This window comes from Bos indicus x Bos taurus, chromosome X, assembly GCF_003369695.1.
Source record: "Bos indicus x Bos taurus breed Angus x Brahman F1 hybrid chromosome X, Bos_hybrid_MaternalHap_v2.0, whole genome shotgun sequence".
Lineage (NCBI taxonomy): Eukaryota > Metazoa > Chordata > Mammalia > Artiodactyla > Bovidae > Bos > Bos indicus x Bos taurus.
Window position 1 is genome coordinate 70,390,848 of NC_040105.1, and position 15,145 is coordinate 70,405,992.

The window sequence follows — 15,145 nt, forward strand, 5'->3', positions numbered from 1 at the left end:
ACTAGACTTGAACAAACATTTTGAAGCAAATAAAGCACGTTTTCAATTACTTTCTTTTTTCATTTTTCCTTTCAGTACCCCTCCCCCCCGCCCCCGAGGGAGTAGAAGGTAGTGGAAGAAACTACATTCTGAGAGGTTGTAGCACTAGGGTTTAATAATATAAACTCTGGAGGTGGACAGATCTGGGATGAATTTTGGTTCCACCATTTACTAATTGTGATCTTAGGCAAGTTATCCAAACTCTTGTATCCTTAGATTCCTGGTCTGTAATATGGGGCCAATAATTACACTACCTTATGCAGTTATTATGGGACTTAAGTGCATAGTGTCTGGCACAAATTATGCTTCTAATACATATAGATTTATTTTTATTAACATTATGGTTTTACTCACTCAGAGTTATTTAAAGTTACCAGCCAGGAATGTAACACTGTTTCAAAGAATGATTTCTGGTTTGGAGCATTAAAAACTTTCCCATATCTTAGCTTTGCTGGTTTTGTGGTTTGTATAAGTGAATTCTCAGGCAATATGGGGCACAAATCAGAATATAAAATAGAATCTTGGTTTTTTAAAAAAAATAACATTTTCACAGACTTTCCAATTTGCATTTTAGATGACTTTTCTTTTTACTTTTGCTTTCATATGATCAGAAGTTCTTTACTTGACATTGATTTGTCTCCTATTAACTATGTTCTTTCCTGTTCTATCCAAAGGCCTCTCACCACTGGATAGTTGGTGCTTAGATTAGCTTGCTGAGGTTTTGACCTTGGCTAAAAAAATAACAAAATAGAAGATTTTTTCCTGTGTCACAGGGCTAAGTTGAATCCTTAAAGTGTAATATATATGACTATGGAACAAAGTGCTTAGTTTAATTTCATGATTTTTAATTTGGAACATACTTTTATGGATCGACCTCGATTTTACTTGTCAGTTTATAGATTGCCCTTGGCATTTTAGAGTTGCATTTATTTCTCACACATAGAGAAAATTAGTGGACAAAGTTGTGGGAAAGGGACATATGTGAGGTTACTGGTTGGTTGAACACTTTCTGTATAGCAGGAAAATACACTTTTAGGATGAAGAGTAAAGGTTTATCTGGTGTTCAGGCACTCAAACCAGTAGCTTTTGTCACATCTCTTAAGATAGAGCCAGAGCTACCGTTTTTCAGTTTCTCACTGTTGATAAAATGAAGTCTGTTAAAGCACTTTGAAAATTGGAATGCATTATAAAATTCTGAGATTATTTTTTGTTATTAACTTAGTGTTGCTTGTGAAATGCATTTGTTAGGTAATGTTGAACTTTCTTTTTTGCATTAAAATATTATTGGTACCCTCACTCCACTGAAATAGTTCTAATGTCCACTTGATTTCTAAATAAGATATATTCTTGAATCTCATGACTATTCCATCTCCAGGCTGTCTTGAGTCCAATATCATTTAAACAAATGAACAAACAAGCAATTATCAGAAGCACTCAAAATGGTAAGTGTAATGGTCTGTCTTTTGTTCCTGAGATAAAGAGGCCTCCTCATTTCACTAATTTTGGGTTTACAACTGTCAGTCCTTCTCTTCCTTCCTGTTTTAAGGAGGAAGTGCTGATAGTATTATATATAAATAAGCACCCATGTTGCACAACTGTTGCCTCCTTTAAGGCTTTAAGAGTGTCAGAAAGTCATGTTGTACTTAGTATATACTTAAGAGAACCAGTCATATGAACATTTTAAACACAGAAGAAAAGAAGCTAGAAATCTTGAAATCTCTCTTACACGCTGTGTATGTGTCTTCTTGGGGGCATGGCTTATCTACCATGTGAAACACATGAAATTAACTCAAAACTTCTCAGTCTTGCTGGATCAGCCCTGAGAAAAATTAGGGAATAAATAAATTAGGGAATAAATTAGGACTCAGCCCTTCCTGGAGCTCTCTTTTCTCTTTTTTATCTCTTGTGTGGTCCAGATATCTTCTTATGCTGACTGAGTTCCAACTGCTTGAAGGAAAGTAGATCTGTGAAATCTCTAACATTTCAGTGTAAATAAATTTAAGTTGTTCTTTTTTCTGAAATGATTTCATTTTATTTTAGTTATATAAAAGTGTAAAATATCACTAAGCAGAAATAAAATCAATTAAAAAATCATACATGATCCCATCATGTTAAAGTAACCCACTCTTAATATTTATATGTATAGCCTTTTTTGCTTTTTATTTATCTATCTATCTATATATATATATAAATATATTCATCAAAATGGGATTACACTATACATGTTGCTGCTGCTAAGTTGCATCAGTCATGTCCGACTCTGTGCGACCCCATAGAAGGCAGCCTACCAGGCTCCGCCGTCCCTGGGAGTCTCCAGGCAAGAACACTGGAGTGGGTTGCCATTTCCTTCTCCAGTGCATGAAAGTGAAAAGTGAAAGTGAAGTTGCTCAGTCATGTCCAACTCAGCGACCCCATGGACTGCAGCCTCCCAGGCTCCTCTGTCCATGGGATTTTCCAGGCAAGAGTACTGGAGTGGGTTGCCATTGCCTTCTCCAGAAAAACACCTACTCCTGCTTTATTGATTACACCAAAGCCTTTGACTGTGTAGATCACAATAAACTGTGGAAAATTCTTCAGGAGATGGGAATACCAGACCATCTTACCTGCCTCCTGAGAAATCTGTATGCAGGTCAAGAAGCAACAGCTAGAACCAGACATGGAACAACAGACTGGTTCCAAATTAGCTGGGACTCAAACCCAGCCAAAAGCTTGCTTGGGACTCAAACCCAGCCAAAACTCTGCTTGGGACTTGCACCCACATGGCTGGGACTCAAACCTAGTTAAAACCCTTTTTACCTGATTTCAGGACCTAATGAAGTTAGGTTCTAGATGTCTCATCACAGAAGGAATTCAGTGAGAGACAAAGTGATAGCTAAGAAATGGATTTATTCAGATTCAGAGAGAAGCACACTCCACAGACAGAGTATGGGCCATCACAGAGGGCGAGTGCAGCCTTACACTATACATATTGCTTATCAACTTGTGATTTTTACTTAGCATTATATTATGAATTTATTTCTATAATATTAAACATATTCTCTCTCTTCACAGGCAATCTGCTTATAGATCATTTACAAAGCAGTTTCTTTGTTGTTATTTAAACAAAGTCAGCCCTCAACACAGGGTTTGTAAAAAAAGATGAGGTAGAAACACACACTCATAAAAGAAATTAAAAAAAAAAAAAACCAACTTAAAAAACGGTGCATGTAATTGGCTGAGGAGCCAATGGGGGTAAAGCTACTATTTGTGGAATTATAGTTAAATGCTTCTGAGTCAGAATCCTACTCAGGAGGAATGACGTGTCAGTGCTACAGAGCTTAGATTGGCATCAGATAGCCTATCCTCTTACCCCTTATGTCACTCAACATGTTCCCACTGTGTACCAAGACAGGGTCTGGCACCCAGACCTGTCACAGATGGTGATGTCCTGGAAAGAAAGCCTATTCACTTGCCAGTCATGCAACACAAGTTGGTGGGGAACCTGGTGCTAAATTTTTTAAATTAAAATATTATGCTATGATAACTGGATATTCACATGCAGTTCTAAGAAATAACAGAGAGACGTTGTGCACTTTTGGACCCATTTCCCCCAATGGTAGCTTCTTAAAAAAAATCTATAGCACAATATCACAATCAGGAGGCTGACACTGATATAATCAAATACAGAACATTTCTATCACAACAAAGATTCATGTCACCCTTTTATAGGATTGGCTTTTTAGCACTCAGCATAGTTCTCTGGAACTTCATCCTAAGTTTTTGTGTGTATCAATAGGTTGATCATATTTTATTGCTGTGTAGTATTCCATGGTATGCATATGCCACAGTTTGTTTAATTGCATGCTTATTGGGGGACATTTTGGTTGTGTCCAGTTATTTGTTCTTATGAACAAAACTTCTATGAACACTTCTGGACAGGCTTCTGTGTGTACAAAATTTTTTACTTCTGGTGAAAATGCCTAAGAGTCCAATTGTTTGACTGAATGGCAGTTGCATGTTTAGCTTAGTAAGAAAGTGACAAATTGCTTTCCAGAGTGGCTGAACAATTTTACTTTCCAAAACCAATGCATGAATGATGTTTCTTACAACCTCACAGGATTGGTGTCACTTAAAAAAATCCATTCTAATAGTGCATAGAGATATTTCATTATTTAAATCTGTATTTCTCTAAGAACTAATAAATTGAATATCTTAAAAGTATTTATTTACCATTTGTACATATTCTTCAGTGAAGTGTCTGTTCATGCCTTTTCTAATTTTCATGCTCATTTTCTAATTATTAAAAAATTTTTTTTTTTGCTTTTGGAGACTCATTTACATATTCTTTACACTATTCCATTGTCAGATATGTCTTTTGAAAGAATTTTGTCTGAATCTATAGCTTGCATTTTCAACCTCTTAATAGGTTTTTTTTTTTTCTTTTTTGTAAAGCAAAAGTTCTTAATTTAATGAGGTCAAATTTGTCAGTTTTTCTCTTTATGGATCATGCTATTGATGTCAAAACTCTTTGCTTTTCCCAAGATTCTGAAGATAATTTCCTATTAATTTTTCTGAAAGTTTTACAGTTTTTTAAAAAATTATTTATTTTTAATTGAAGGATAATTGCTTCATAGTATTGTATTGGTTTCAGCCAAGCAGCAACACGAATCAGCCATAGGTATGTTTTACATTTAAGTCTGTAATCCATTGAAAGTTAAGTTCTGTGCAAAGTGTGAGACTTTGGTGGAGATTAATTTTTTAATCTATTGATATCCAATTGTTCTAGCACCATTTGTTGAAGAGGTTTCCTCCACTGAATTGCTTTTGCATCTTTGTCAAATATAGTTGGGAATATTTATATTAGTCTATTTCTAGGTTATTTATTCTGTTCCATTAATTTATGTTTCTATTTCTATGCCAATTCCATAGTCATTATTTCTAAAGAAATTCTTTTTTTTAATAAAAAATTCAAAACAACTTTATTGAAATATAGTGGATTTACAATTTAGTGTTAGTTTCTGGTGTACAGCAGAGTGATACAATTGTACATACACACACACATATTCTTCTCCATTATGATTTATTACAAAATATTGAGTATAGTTCCCTGTGCTATACAGTAGGTTCTTGTTGGTTCTGTAGGTTCAGTAGGTTCTGTATCAGTTAATCCTAAATTCCCAATTTATCCCTCCCTCTTTTTTCTCCTTTGGTAACCATAAGTTTGTTTTCTTTTCTTTTTTTAAAATTTATTTATTTGTTTTACAAGAAAAAAGTCAAATAAATAATCTAACTCTACACCTAAAGCAACTAGAAAAGGAAGAAATGAAGAACCCCAGGGTTAGTAGAAGGAAAAAGATCTTAAAATTTGAAGAACTTCTTTGATAATCTGCAGTTTGTTGGTCACCCATGTGGGTAGTATGAGATTTGATTATATTGTGAGTGTGCCCCTTCTACCATATCATTGTGGTTTCTTATTTATATCATTGGATGTAGAATAAATGTTTTTTGGTATGTTGAAATTGTTTCTATTGATGTTTGTTCAGCAGTTAGTTGTGATTTGGGTGCGATATTGACAGGAGACCAACTCAAGGTCCTTCTAATCTGCCATCTTGTCCCAGCCACCCTCTATAGTAATTCTTAACATTGAATAGAGTAATTACTCCATTTCTATTCTTCTTTTTACATACTGTCTTAACTATTCCAGGTCCCATGCCTCTCCATATAAATAATAGAATAAGACTTCAGTTCAGTTCAGTCATTCAGTTGTGTCTGACTCTTTATGACCCCATGGACTGCAGCATGCCAGGCTTCCCAGTCAAACACCAACTCTTGGAGCTTGCTCAAACTCATGTCCATCGAGTTGGTGATGCAATCCAACCATCTTATCCTCTGTTGACCCCTTCTCCTCCCACCTTCAATCTTTTCAAGCATCAGGATCTTTTCCACTGAGTCAGGTCTTTGCATCAGGTGGCCAAAGTACTGGAGTTTCAGCTTCAACATCAGTCCTTCCAATGAATATTCAGAACTTATTTCCTTTAGGATTGACTGGTTGGATCTCCTTGCAGTCCAAGCGACTCTCAAGAGTCTTCTCCAACACCACAGTTCAAAAGCATCAGCATTCTCTATGGTCAAACTCTCACATCCATACATGACTCCTGGAAAAACCATAGGTTTGACTAGACAGACCTTTGTCCACAATGTCTCTGCTTTTGAATATGCTGTCTAGGTTGGTCATGACTTTTCTTTCAAGGAGCAAGGGTCTTTTAATTTCATGGCTGCAGTCACCATCTGCAGTGATTTTGGAACCCACAAAAATAAAGTCCACCACTATTTCCATTGTTTCCCCATCTATTTGTCATGAGGTGGTGGGACTGGATGCCATGATCCTTGTTTTTTTTTTTTTTTTTAATTTATTTTTTTAATTTTATTTTATTTTTAAACTTTACATAATTGTATTAGTTTTGCCAAATATCAAAATGAATCTGCCACAGGTATACATGTGCTCCCCATCCTGAACCCTCCTCCCTCCTCCCTCCCCATACCATCCCTCTGGGTCGTCCCAGTGCTCTAGCCCCAAGCACCCAGTATTGTGCATCGAACCTGGACTGGCATCTCATTTCATACATGATATTTTACATGTTTCAATGCCATTCTCCCAAATCTTCCCACCCTCTCCCTCTCCCACAGAATCCATAAGACTGTTTTATACATCAGTGTCTCTTTTGCTGTCTCGTACACAGGGTTATTGTTACCATCTTTCTAAATTCCATATATATGGGTTAGTATACTGTAATGGTGTTTTTCCTTCTGGCTTACTTCACTCTGTATAATAGGCTCCAGTTTCATCCACCTCATTAGAACTGATTCAAATGTATTCTTTTTAATGGCTGAGTAATACTCCATTGTGTATATGTACCACAGCTTTCTTATCCATTCATCTGCTGATGGACATCTAGGTTGCTTCCATGTCCTGGCTATTGTAAACAGTGCTGCGATGAACATTGGGGTACACGTGTGTCTTTCCCTTCTGGTTTCCTCAGTGTGTATGCCCAGCAGTGGGATTGCTGGATCATAAGGCAGTTCTATTTCCAGTTTTTTAAGGAATCTCCACACTGTTCTCCATAGTGGCTGTACTAGTTTGCATTCCCACCAACAGTGTAAGAGGGTTCCCTTTTCTCCACACCCTCTGCAGCATTTATTACTTGTAGACTTTTGGATCGCAGCCATTCTGACTGGTGTGAAATGGTACCTCATAGTGGTTTTGATTTGCATTTCTCTGATAATGAGTGATGTTGAGCATCTTTTCATGTGTTTGTTAGCCATCTGTATGTCTTCTTTGGAGAAATGTCTATTTAGTTCTTTGGCCCATTTTTTGATTGGGTCATTTATTTTTCTGGAGTTGAGCTGTAGGAGTTGCTTGTATATTTTTGAGATTAGTTGTTTGTCAGTTGCTTCATTTGCTATTATTTTCTCCCATTCTGAAGGCTGTCTTTTCACCTTGCTAATAGTTTCCTTTGATGTGCAGAAGCTTTTAAGGTTAATTAGGTCCCATTTGTTTATTTTTGCTTTTATTTCCAATATTCTGGGAGTGATTCTTGTTTTTTGAATGTTGAGTTTTAAGCCAGCGTTTTCACTCTCTTCTTTCACTTTCATTAAGAGGCTCTTTAGCTCCTCTTAGCTTTCTGTCATAAGGGTGGTGTCATCTGCATATCTGAGGTTATTGATATTTTCCCCAGCAATCTTGATGCCAGCTTGTGCTTCATCCAGCTCGGCATTTCTCATGATGTACTCTGCATATAAGTTAAATAAGCAGGGTGACAATATACAGCATTGATGTACTCCTGTCCCAATTTTGAACCAGTCCAATATTCCTGTCTGGTTTTAACTATTGCTTCTTGATATGCATATAGATTTCTCAGGAGGCAGGTAAGGTATTCTGGTATTCCCATCACTTGAAGAATTTCCCACAGTTTGTTGTGATCCACACAATCAAAGGTTTTAGCATAGTCAATGAAGCAGAAGTAGATGTTTTTCTGTAATTCTCTTTCTTTTTCTATGATCCACACGATGCTGGAAATTTGATCTGTTTCCTCTGCCTTTTCTAAATGCAGCCTGTACACCTGGAGGTTCTTGGTTCACATACTGTTGAAGCCTGGCTTAGAGAATTTTGAGCATTACTTTGTGAGCATGTGAAATGAGTGCAATTGTGCAATAGTTTGAACATTCTTTGGCATTTCTCTTCTTTGACACTGGAATGAAAACTGATCTTTCCCAGTCCTGTGGCCACTGCTGAGTTTTCCAAATTTGCTTGCATATTGAGTGCAGCACTTTCACAACATCATCTTTCAGGATTTGAAAGAGCTCAGCTGCAATACCATCACTTCCACTAGCTTTGTTTGTAGCTATGCTTCCTCAGGACCACTTGACTTCACACTCCAGAATGTCTGGCTCTAGGTGAATGATCACACCATCATGATTATCTGGGTCGTTAAGATCTTTTTTGTATAGTTCTTCTGTGTATTCTTGCCACCTCTTCTTAATATCTTCTGCTTCTGTTAGGTTCATCCCATTTCTGTCATTTATTGTGCCTATTTTTGCATGAAATGTTCCCTTGGTATCTCTAATTTTCTTGAAGAGATCTCTAGTCTTTCCTATTCTACTGTTTTTATCTATCTCTTCGCATTGTTCACTTAGGAAGCCTTTCTTATATTTCCTTGCTATTCTTTGGGACTCTGCATTCATACAGGGATTTCTTTCCTTTTCTCCTTTGCCTTATGCTTCTCTTCTTTTCTCAGCTATTTGTAAGGCCTCCTTAGGCAGCCATTTTGGCTTTTTGCATTTCTTCTTCTTGGGATCATTTTGATCACCACTTCCTGTACAATGTCACCTCTGCCCATAATTTTTCAGGCACTCTGCCTCTCAGAGCTAATCTGTTAATATTGGGGTACATGCATCTTTTTTCAATTTTGGTTTCCCTAGGGTGTATGCCTAAGAGTGGGATTGCTGGGTCATATGGTGGTTTTATTCCCATTTTTTAAAAAGAAATACTATTTTCCATAGTAAGTGTATAAATTTACATTCTCACCAGTAATGCAAGAGGGTTCCCCTTTTCTCCACATCCTCTCCATCATTTATTGTTTGTAGACATTTTTTTTTCTTTTTTTAAAAATATTTAATTGGTTTTGCCATACATCAACATGAATCCACCACAGGTACACACGTGTTCCCCATCCTGAACCCTCCTCCCTCTCCCCTCCCCGCACCATCCCTGTTTGTAGACATTTTAATGATGGACATTCTGACTGTTGTGAGGTGGTATCACACTGTAGTTTTGATTTGCATTTCTCTAATAATGAACGATGTTGAGAGTTTTTTCATGTGTTTCCTAGCCACCTGTATGTATCAAAAGTGCTTCTTGATGAAGGTGAAAGACAGGAGTGAAAAAGCTGGCTTAAAATTCAACATTCATAAAATGAAGCTTATGTCATCTGGTGCCATCACTTCATGGCAAATAGATGGGGATAAAGTGGATATGGTGACAGACTTTATTTTCTTTGGCTCCCAAATCACTACAGATGGTGACCACAACCATGAAATTAAAAGATACTTGCTCCATGGAAGAAAGGCTATCACAAACCAGGACAGCATATTAAAATGCAGAGATATCACTTTGCCGACAAAGGCCCATATAGCCAAAGCTGTGTTTTTTCCAGTATGTATGGATATGATAGTTGGACCATAAAGAAAGACGAGCACCAAAGAATTGATGTTTTCAAACTGTCTTGCTGGGGGTGACTCTTGAGAGTCCCTTGGACAGCAAGGACATCAAACCAGTCAATCGTAAAGGAAATCAACCCTGAATATTCATTGGAAGGACTGACGCTGAAGCCAAAGCTCCAATACTTTGGCCACCTAATGCAAACGGTTGAGTCTTTGGAAAATACCTTGATGCTGGGAACGACTGAGAGCATGGGAAGAATGGGGAGAATGGGGAAACAGAGGATGAAATGATTAGATGGCATCACTGACTCAATGGACATGAGTTTGAGCAAACTCTGGGAGACAGTGAAGGACAGGGAAGCCTGAGCTGCTGCAGTCCATGGGGTCGCAAAGAGTCAGACATGATTGAGTGACTGAAAAAGAACAACAACAAATGTCCAGTAGTGGAGTTGGCTGCCTTAAGATTACTGAATTGAATTTCCCATTACAGGTTTCAGCGACATATCTGTCAGGCATGAAGTAGGATTCTTCCACTTCCCAGGTGGTGCTGCTAATGGTAAAGAACCCATCCGCCAATGCAGGAGATGTAAGAGATATGGGTTCGATCCCAGGGTCAGGAAGATCCTGGAGGAGGGCACGGCAATCCATTCAAGTATTCTTGCCTGGAGAATCCCATGGACAGAGGTGCCTTGGAGGGCTATGGGGTTGCAAAGAGTCATACATGACTGAAGCTACTTAACACACACCATTGGAATATTTAATATTCTACCAGTGTTATTATTGTATAACCCAACTGTTGAATATTCTGAGAAAAGCCACACTCTAATGCATACTAGATGTACAGTAAAAGGATAACATTATTAGATCACTAGAAATGAAAAAAAAACTTATTTCTTTAACAATCATGAACGTAGGCTCAAGAGGGTGATCTGAGTACCAGCACTTTCACATATTATACATCTCCTGAGCTAGCAGTCCCATGAAAAGGCTGAAGACAACCCTGCTACTTTCCTAGAAAAATGATGAGGAAGTTTTAGCACTTGTAAGTGTTGCTGACTGATGAGATAAGTGTAGAGAAAAGTATTTATTTTTGAGAGTCTGAAGTCATTTTTGTTTTTTTATACCAGTGGAATCCAATTACACTCATCTCAGCTACATACTGTGTCTCTCCCATTTCTCTTCTAATCTTCTCAATGTTTACTGTTTACCCATTTATGATTTTTGATGATTGCTACACTATCTGGTTTGAGAACAGTTGATTTTAACTCTGGGGAGGTTGACTCCTAAGATAGTATCCTTTCATCAGGCCAGTGGTTCTTTGCCTATTTCAGTCTGTGGGATTGTTCTGGTGGGCTTATATTCAATAATTAGCTCATCTGGGAAGAGCTCACCTCCTTAATGGTTCTCAATGCCTCCTCTCCATTTTGGTTGTCCTATCTGTGTTCATTTACAATTTATATCCACACGTCTACCCTTCCAACTAAAATGTAGTAAAATCACATGACATGGCAAAGAAATCTTTGCATTATTCATTACAACATTTATTACATGGGTTTTAAACTACTAATATTTTTGTCTTTCTTCCTAAGTAGTTGTGAATTTCAGGGCAAGAGCTATGGCTTCATTTTTGTATCCTCATTGCCGCATTCAGTGTTTGGTAGAGAGTGGGTTCTCAATGTGTAGCTTAAGTGAACAAAGCTACCAAAATGTTTAATATATAGTGAGTATAGAATGCTCTAGACAATATAGTTTAATACTTAATCAAAGGTCATTTGCCCAGCATAATATGCCTGAAAAAAGGCCTATAAGAAGGATAAAGAATGGCTCAATTTTGTTTTAAAAACCAGGTTAGATGCAGAAGAAAGTTTCTTTTGGTCACATTATAACAGTGAGTTTGTCCAAAATTTTATGTAACTATGAGTTGTTTTCCTGAATCATTCACAACGGTTAAGAATTTTATAACTATTTATGATTATGAAATACATGTACTTAAGTAAATGTGTAAAATTTAAACTTCTAAATAACTTTTAGATCTTTGAGAACAAAAATGTTCATGAACATAGTCTGGAGATAAATTAGGAGTCTAAACAGACTTAAAAGAAAGCTGGAGACAAAAAAGGCAACAAAGGATAAAATAGATACTATAAGGCATAAAAAGTTATTCTATGACATTTTTAATGACTTTAAAGTAACATTGTTTTTTTGTTACATAAAAAATAACATAGAAAAATTTACATGTACCAACAAGTGAAAAGAAGAACACAAAAATCACTTGTAGAATTATCACACAAAAATAATTGTGATTAACAATTTGGTATATAGCTTTCTAGTTTTGTTTTACTTAATAATAAAAATTATTATAAAAATAATGGTATAATCAATATAATTAAAAGCTGCGTTAATTGTGGCTTAAGGAGAAATCAATTTTATTCATTCTCACTATTCATTAAACTCTCTTTGTGGAATAGCTTTTGCTCCTTGATGAAATCTTGAATGGATGTGATATACTCTTACATGTGTATTGTTGTTGTTCAGTCCCTAAATGTTAAATTTAATATAATAACCACTCAGCTCTAAACTCTCACAAAATTTAAAGCTTCTCCCTGTCTCCAGTATGGATCTATTCCAAATGGTACTTGGAAAGGCACAGCCAGCTTCTTTATTTTTCTGTACTACTGTTTTCTGTACTACTATTCCTTCTTCTATAATCTCTAAGCTGCATCTACCTTCTTCAGGGTTGAAGTTTGTGGTGGAATGTGTGTATGAAATAGAGGGAAGAGATAAAGAGAAGAGGGCCTTACTTGACTGATACAGTTGTAGATATTATGTTATGCTTGTGTTGGAGCAGATTTCAAATGTTGAATATTCTTGAGAAGTTATTCATCACTGCCTGTCTCATCTACTGTTCTCTTGATACATGCAGTTCTTCCTTTGTTTGACCACTTATAATGTTGCTTTTAGTCCTATGGTTACTAGCAGTTCTTTTCTCTACTCAGGTAACCTTGCTATTCTAAGTAGACCTTTCTTTGATTAAAGAAAACTCAAGTCCAAATCCATTCCCTGATATCAGTTCTGGTCTTCAGGAAACAAGCATGAACCTTTATCTGCTAAATTCTACAAGTTTAAGCCATTCTGCAAAGCATTTCTGCTATCTAAGGGATGAAACTCAAGTCCCCACAAATTCCTATCTTTACGTTTCCTAGGCAAGGGACAGATGCCTATCTTTACCACCACCCCCCACCTCATTCAATGGGATACATATACAATTTCCAAATTATTCCACTGAAGCTTCCCTAACATAGTTTGAAATAAGGGGAAACAAACTCCCCACTTCTCTTTGGGTTTAGGGGGAATATGCAAGGTACATTGAAAACTTTCTCTAGCTAGATTTTTACTGGAGAATGATGTCACCAAGATAGAAACATAGATTGTTCCCAGCTTTACTTCCCTTCACAAGAAAAACAATTAACAGCTATTTATTGATAAGACACTACTGAGAAAATCCTATAATATGGGGGTGAGGGTGAATCATTCTTCTGTATCACAGAGACCAAGACAGAATACATTAGAGGAGTAGGAGGAACAGCTACACATTGACAGCCTTGTCCTCCCCAAGATCAGCACAGCACCATACCAGTCTGCTTTGAGTCCATAGCTCCTCCAGTGGAAAGAGAGTCCAGGGTGGACAAAGAGCTCTCCCAGAACTGTGTGTAGCTTCTTGGGAGTCCCCACTCCAGTTTTGCCAAATGGAGATTGTGGGAAAATCTACAAGGTTTGCCCACTGGAAATATGATTATGATGAAAGGGAGAGGAGCTTGCAACAACCAGCACTGGGATCCTAGCATTACTGAATTCCTGCTTTCAGCTCCCAAGTAAGAGTCCAAACCAGTGGCTTTGTTTATCTGCATAGCCATGGCAGTGGCACAGTCTGGTCAGGAAAGTTGGTAAGGCATAGTTCTGCTTGATTTGAGTCCTGAAATGAAGAGCCTTGCTAGTCCTGTAGATTGGTCCACCTCCCCACTCATCCAGCAGGACAGCTGAACCATAGCCCTGCCGATTGCTGAGTGTAGCTCCAAGCCCCACCCAACCAGAAAGCCTGCCTGGGACATCTGGAAGCTGCAACATGCTCAGGATGGAGAATATAGCAGATAGAGCAAACTGTCCACAGAGCAAAGCCAGTGACTCTGTTCAGTCAAGGAACTTAGGGTATAGATAGGCTTGAGTCAGGATCACAAACAGTATTGTGGCAGGCGGGGAGGAGGGAGCCAGTTCTGCCCAGGCAGTGCAAAAATTTATAGCCCACCCACTGCTGAGTGTAGCTCCTGGGGCTGCACCCTGGAACTTCTGGCATCTTGCTAGGAGCTAGCCCACCTGCTCTACTTGGGCAAGGCAAATAATTCATAACCTCACCTACTGCTGAGTATAGTACCCAGCCACAATCACCTAAGAAACCTGATCAGAAAATACAGACAACTATGGAACCAAACTACAGCTTCACTTGGGCAGAGAACCAAGCCAACAGTCCTATCTAACTGTTCTAAGCCAATGGCCTCTCCCTAACTTCAGAGCTCAGGCAGTGGTCTCATCCCAAAGCAGACCCTGATAGCAAGCCCCTCCTACCCAAGGATGTTACAAGCAGATGCATACAGGAGCCCAAATTGAGATGACTGGTGAAGAGCTGTTTCTGCCAAAGCAAACCTGGAAAGTCTGAAAAAGAATAACACTTACTCATATGTGCAGATACCAATATAAGGAATCAAAGATCATAAAACATCAGGTTAACATGGCACCACCAAAGGAAACAGTTCCAAAAACTGACCCTAAAGACATGCAGATCTTTGAACTATCAGACAAAGTAATCAAAATAGTCCCCTTAAACATGTTTAGTGAACTACAAGAACACACAGATAGACACATAAAATTAAGAAAACAATGCAAGAACAAACCAAGAACTTTAACAAAGAAATAGAAGTTAAAAAATCCTAGAGCTAAAAAACAGAATGACTTAGCTAAGTAATTCAACAGAAAGCTTCAACAGTAGACTCAATTATGCAGAACAATCAGTGACCTAGAACACAGGACATTTGAAATCATCCAGTCAGAGGAACAAAATGAAAAAAAAAAAAAAAAAAAAAGAATGAAGACAGCCTAGAGAAAAAAAGACAACCTATAGAACCTATGGAACACAATCAAAAGAAATACCTTTTTTATGGATAGTCTAGAAGGAGGACAGAAAGAGAAAGGGATAGAAAGTATATTTAAACCAGTAATGTATGAAAATTTCCCAAACCTGGGGAAAGAAGAGGAGATCCAGATCCTTGAGGCCCAAAGGACTCCAAATAAGTTGAACTTGAATTGGACTACACAACTTCATATTATAATTTATTAAAAAAATCAAAGAAAAAGA